The following is a 6,870-nucleotide window of genomic DNA, read 5'->3' on the forward strand; positions in this document are numbered from 1 at the left end:
TTCTTCTTCTCCTTCTCCTCCTCCTCCTCCTCCTCCTCCTCCTCCTCCTCTGAATTTAGGCCCCTTTGGGCAATACCAGCCTGTCTGTGACACGTGTGCCAAACAACCAGGGCTTGGCCCATCAGATCCTGGGACCCTGGTCAGGGCCAGGGGAGAGCAGCATTTGGGAATCTTCGAGGGTGCAGATACTCTGGGATAGACCTGCCCAAGGTCTGGTCCAAGGACGGTGTTCACCTCCACTTCCGGGTCCCTGGCTCAGCCCTGAGGCCCAGGGCTCAGGTCAGGCAAAGCGGTAGCATCCCAGCTGCTCCCACGCCATCCGTGGTCTTCCCGAAACCCTGCTGCTGACTTGGCCTTCGTGGAGGCTGCCCTGGGAGGGGCTCCAACAAGACGGGCCTTGAGAAAGGCCCGTTACCTGCCAGTGCTCGGCCTCCAAAATAGAATTTGAAGGGAGCAAAGCCTTTAATTCCATGTGTCCCAACAGCAGGTCGGTGTGGGGATAACTATGATCTGACTGGTCTTGAGCTATAATTACGGAGTCAGAATAAAAAATTACAGGCATTGTGTGGGCTTGTTTTAAATATAACGTAATCCATACCGTCCTCTCTCTTATTTGCTAGATTTGAGGTGGAGGCTTTGGCAGTTGACGCAGGTTTTGCCTGACGTGTAGCAGATAAAAATGGCCTTTGCTCAGTGAAGAGGGCACGCTGGGAGGCCTCTGAGACCCTCAGTGTTCCCAACTGCCCGCTTCCCACAACCACAGGCACGTGTGCATCTGTGCGAGCCCTCGTTGTCGATCGCATTATCTGTATGTTGCATTTCCCAGTTCGCCTCCCTGTTTCCTGTCTCCCTCAGGCCCGTCCTCCAGAAACATCTCTGCAAAACCCAGCTTTGATGCTTAAGGACCCATTAAGGGCCTCTCTCTGTCTACAGTGTAAATCCAAACTCCAAGTTTCTTTATGACCTGGCTCCAATCCACATTCCAGCATCATAGCCGGGAACAGGAGCTATGGCACGGAGGTGACATGAAGTACTAGGGCCCTGGAGCCCAATGGCGCAGGTTCCAGCTCGGGCTCCAACTCTTAGTAACTGAATGTGAGTACAGGCAGTTTCCTTTTTTTTTCTTTTTGAGACGGAGTTTCCGTCTTCTTGCCCAGGCTAGAGTGCAATGGCGCGATCTCGGCTCACTGCAACCTCCACCTCCTGGGTTTAAGCGATTCTCCTGCCTCAGCCTCCCAAGTAGCTAGGATTATAGGCACACACCACCACACCTGGCTAACTTTTCTATTTTTAGTAGAGACGGGGTTTTGCCACGTTGGCCAGGCTGGTCTCGAACTCCTGACCTCAGGTGATCCACCTGCCTCGGCCTCCCAAAGTGCTGGGATTATGGTCATGAGCCACTGCACCTGGCCTTTTTTTTGAGACAGAGTCTCACTCTGTTGCCCAGGGTGGAGTGCAGTGGCACTATCTCGGCTCAGTGAGCCCTCTGCCTCCCGGGTTCAAGTGATTCTCCTGCCTCAGCCTCCCAAGTAGCTGGGATTACAGGCACACGCCACCATGCCTGGCTAATTTTTCTATTTTTAGTAGAGACGGGGTTTCACCATGTTGGCCAGACTGGTCTCGAACTCCTGACCTCAGGTGATCCACCTGCCCCGGCATCCCAAAGTGCTGGAATTATAGGTGTGAGCCACTGCGCCCGGCCAGGCAAGTTCCTTAACCTTAATCTGCGTGCTTTAGCTCCTCCACCTCTTGCTATTGATGTGGGGTTGTTGTGAAGACAGAATGAAATAACACACTCCTAGAACCACCCTCAGCATGTCCCTTTTCCTCTCCAAATCTTAGTTGACCGATCACTGAAAGAAGGCGACAGAAATACTGACTTTCGAGTTAGTCGATGTTTCCTTCAATGATATCTCTTGGTGTAGTTGATGGTGTGTGATGACATGGGCATGTGTTAGTTCAACTTTTCTCAAAAGTAAAATAAAAATACACACGCGAAGTCTTAAAACATGCCTGTACCCTATGATGTAGGAATCTAAGCTAAGAGAAAAACCAAATCAAATTGTGGACAAAAATTTACACATAAAGATGCTGACTTTAGTATGTCTTGTTTTGTTTTTGAGACGGAGTCTCACTCTGTCACCGAGGCTGGAGTGCAGTGGGGCGATCTTGGCTCACTGCAAACTCTGCCTCCTAGGCTCAAGTGATCCTCCCACCTCGGCCTCCCCCACTCCAGCCCCCAAGTAGCTGGGACTACAGGCGTGAGTCACCATGCCCAGTATTTTTTTTTTTTGAGATGGAGTCTCACTCTGTCCCTCGGCTGGAGTGCAGTGGCATGATCTCAGCTCACTGCAACCCCTCCACCCCGCCGAGTTCAAGCGATTCTCCTGCCTCAGCCTCCCAAGTAGCTGGGATTATAGGCGCCTGCCACTGCACCCAGCTAATTTTTGTATTTTTAGTAGAGACAGGGTTTCACCATGTTGGTCAAGCTGGTCTCAAACTCCTGACCTCAAGTGATCCGCCCACCTCGGCCTCCCGAAGTGCTGGGATTACAGGCGTGAGCCACGACGACTGTCCCAAGATGTTTACTTTGGTATGTTTTTATATCCTTGAAAAACTGAAAACATACATGCCTACCATTTAGGTAATAGTAGTTAAGGTGTGTCAGCTCAAAAGACTATTATGCAGTCATTAACAGTGTTTTTAAAGACTATTTCGTTATATTGAAAATGCATATAATCTGAGGTAAATAAAGCAGATACAGAATCACATATAATGTATGATCTCAGTGATAATAAAAATATGTGAGCACAGAAAAGGTTGATATTGAAATAGAATAGCAGTTATCTTTGATGAACTGATAGGAGGATTAATATTTTCTCCTTTACAGTTTTCTGTATTTTCCAAATATCCTAGAAACAGGCATGCGTTACTTGTATAATTTTTTGAAAGCTTAACGTTAAAGTGTTAAATAAAATGAGAGGGTAGGGTCGGGTGTGGTGGCCTGTAATCCTAGCACTTTGGGAGGCTGAGGCAGGTGGATCACGAGGTCAGGAGTTCAAGATCAGCCTGGCCAATATGGTGAAACCCCGTCTCTATTAAAACATAGAAAAATTAGCTGGGCATGGTGGCGCACACCTGTAGTCCCAGCTACTTGGGAGGCTGAGGCGGGAGAATCACTGGAACCCAGGAGGCGGAGCTTGCAGTGAGCCAAGATCATGCCACTACACTACAGCCTGGGCGACAGAGCGAGACTCTGTCTCAAAAACACCAAAAAAAAGAAAGAAAAGAAAAAGAAAAAAGGGAAGGTAGAACTTGATGTCAGAGTTCCCTTCTGGCTATAATCAATCTACTATTCTAATGGGCTGGGACCACCCACAGGGGCTGAGAGAAGACTGTAGAGAGCCCTCAAGACCTGCCTGCCTCAAAGACAAACAGCAACAGGGCAGGTCCAGAGCCCGGAGTCAGCAGCTCACGGACCATGAGGATTCACCAAGTACATCTGCAGCGTTCCCTTGAAGCCGGCAGCCTTCCTAAAGTTCATCTGAAACTTTCCCAAGTGCTGAAGACTCTTCAGTGCCATCGAAAGTGGGCAGTGTGAGAGCCCTGCTCTGACCCTGCTAAACCATGGGGACTTGGCGGCCCCCTGTCCACCTGGTGCCAAGTGGGGTTTGGCCTGAGAGGTGAGCTCTTTCTGCCACTTCAGGTAAGGGGCTCGTTGGAGAAGGCAGGCAGGCTGAGCCATTTTCACCTCCGTGGACCTCTCTGCTGTCCACACATCTGGACTTTGGGGACGCCACTCTCTGGCTCTTTCAGACCACACATCCCCAACGGCCAGGACACACAACACTGTCTGGTGAGTTGTCCTGAGAGTGGGGCATCTGGAACACTTCCTAAGAGGGAGTCACTGAGGGACAGCCCGCTCACTCCCAGCTACTTCTGGGATCTCAGAATCACTGGATCCAATCCAGCAGGTCAGCCCAGGTGAGGCTACCTGGAGAAAGGAAAGGGGCCTTTGGTGAGGCCCTGGTGGAAGGAAGGGCACCATGTGAGTTTACAGAGGGAGCTCCCCAGGGAGGGAGCCCTTGGAGGCAGGAGCCTAGAGCCCTGTGCCCAGAACCCTGCGCCCAGCCTCTAGTCTGCAGCTTGTCAGGGCTTGGCTAGGACCTCCAGGAACCAGCTCCACGCCTGGCCAGTTAGAAACCAGAGAAAGTCAGAGGAATCAGAGGGCTAAGACACTGAGACAGACAGGCTTAGAGAGAGAGTAAGAACAACAGTTGGCGGGAGGCAGGCAGAGGTGTGGGGAGACACAGGCTGAGAAACAGACAGTGCCTGAGACAGGGCGGAGAGGCCCCCACGAGGCAGACTGTGCACATCAGCACCTCCAAACAGGCTGCCCCTCACAATCATCAGGGAACGCAAATTAAAGTACCCCTGATGTGCCATTCATTTCGCACCTACGAAATTAGCAAACATTAACGCAATTATAATGTCTCATGCTGTTGAAGCTGTGGTGAAACCAGCTTACACACACTGCCAGTGGCAATGTAAATTAACACTGCCTGTTTAGGGAAGAAATTGGGCAATACCCTTCCCGAGCTATGAAAATGTTCATATCTTTTAATGTGGTGATTCTGCTCCTGGGAACATGTTGTCAGGAAGTCATTCAACGGAACCATGAAAGATGTGTATCTAAAGACGATGAGGGCAGTGCTGTCTGCTATATCCCGTGTGCTCCAGTATGGCCACCGTGAATATTTTTTAAAATAGGGAATATTAAGACTATAGGCTGGGTGTGGTGGCTTGAGCCTGTAATCCCAGCAGTTTGGGAGGCCGAGGTGGGTGGATCACCTGAAATCAGGGGTTCGAGACCAACCTGGCCGACATGGCAAAACCCCGTCTCTACTAAAAATACAAAAATTAGCCAGATGTGGTAGCAGGCGCCTGTAATCCCAGCTACTCAGGAGGCTGGAGGCAGGAGAATTGCTTGAACCCAGGAGGTGGAGGTTGCAGTGAGCTGAGATTGCGTCACTGCACTCCAGCCTGGGTGACAGAGAAAGATTCTGTCTCAAAAAAAAAAAAAAAAAAAGACTATATAGTATAACATTTAAGGTTCTTAGAATATCTGAAAATAAGCAGAAAATAAAACCATCTTACATTAAAATTAATAATTCCATAAAACAGCTGCCTGAAAGCTCAGGGCAGCCCCACCCTTGCTGGTCTAGGGTGAATGGGTCTTGATTCCCGGCTGGCCATACAGACACTCCTGTCTTCCCACTGAGGGGCCTGCCCTGCCGCTCCCTGTCTGGAGCCGCCCCAGTCATGAAGCCTAATCCGCAGACCTCAGACCGGTGGGGAGACAGGCTCAGCAAAGCCTGCCCACCTGGCCAGCTCATGGGGGGTGACCCTGGGGAGTCTGAGTGGTGCTCACTGAGTCACATCTGCTGAGGCGTGACTCTGATGTCACACCTACAGAAGCCAAACCAGAAAGGGAAAGAAAGAGATGGTGGGGTTGGGTCTTCGTTTAAGAAAGGGATACAGTGATTCTGCAAGTTCTGAAGTGTCTTGCTAGTTGCAAGCACAGCGGTCTGTTTAAGCTAGCTGACGTCTGGACTCCCAGCTGGCGCATCACCGGCTGAAGACAATTTAGAATAGATTGAAGGCAAAGGAAGAAGGGATCCTGGGGTCACCCCTCCTCCACTGCCCCGACAGTAGGCACGATCTCATGCTAAACTTGATCGTCCAGTTCTGCATATTCCCCACCACTGTTACCCATCACAGAAGCTGGCACTGAACGGGAACTCAGTGAATTGTGGGTGAATGAAAAGGTGACAATTTGACATATTCTAAGACCACGTAGTATAATGACCATGTAGTATGAATGAGTACGTGTCACCAGACAATTCCATCTCTATCCAGAGCCTGTCTAGCTTTCCAAATGTGCCCTTCATTGTGTTCTGGGGATGCTATGCCCCTTGGCCTGCCCCGCTAACTGCCAAGGGGAGGCCCTTCCTTACAGAGGCCAAGAACATTCAGGGACCGTGCCCAGGTCCAGACAAGCCCAGCGTTGTTCATTTGCTCCACGGATAGCTACGGGACACAAAGAGGCTTTGTGACAGGCCTGCCCTTGATGTGCTTTCAATCTCACGGGAGAGACAGGAGTAAACAACAAAGAATCATTCACGGAGTGACCACATGGGTCCTGTAAAAACAGGCGGCAGCAGTGGGGAGTGAGAACACCCAGGAAGTGGGCTCAGAGTCAAGGACTGGGCAAGTCTCCTTGGGGAGGTGGAAATGGAGCAGGAATTTGAGGACAAACAGGAGTTTATCGGACAGAAGGAGCAACTGAGGTCAGGGGCACGTGTGAGTTCGCCTCAGCCTTCCCCAGCGTCTCATCAGTGAACCACTTCACTGGCAAGAAATTCATCCCGACTTTTCCTTCGTTCGTTCATTTGTTCCTTCCACCAACACTTACTGCATGCTGGCTCTGCGCCAGATGCTGTTCCAGGTTTGGGGATATAGGAGCAAACAAGTCCAAGTGCTTACCCTCCCGTGGGGAACACAGATCATAAACAATTAAGCAACGAATAAATAATATCAAGTCCCATTTTAGTAGGTGCTATAGAGAAATAGAAAAGGTTGACCAGGCACAGTGGCTCACACCTGTAATCCCACCACTTTGGGAGGCCGAGGCAGGCAGATCACCTGAGGTCAGGAGTTCGAGACCAGCCTGGCCAACATGGTGAAACCCTGGCTCTACTAAAAATACAAAAATTAGCCGGGCATGGTAGTGCATACCTGTCATTCCAGCTACTCAGGAGGCTGAGGCAGGAGAATCGCTTGAACCCAGCAGGTGGAGGTTGCAGTGAG

The sequence above is a fragment of the Mandrillus leucophaeus genome, unplaced genomic scaffold (genome assembly GCF_000951045.1).
Source record: "Mandrillus leucophaeus isolate KB7577 unplaced genomic scaffold, Mleu.le_1.0 Scaffold46, whole genome shotgun sequence".
NCBI lineage: Eukaryota > Metazoa > Chordata > Mammalia > Primates > Cercopithecidae > Mandrillus > Mandrillus leucophaeus.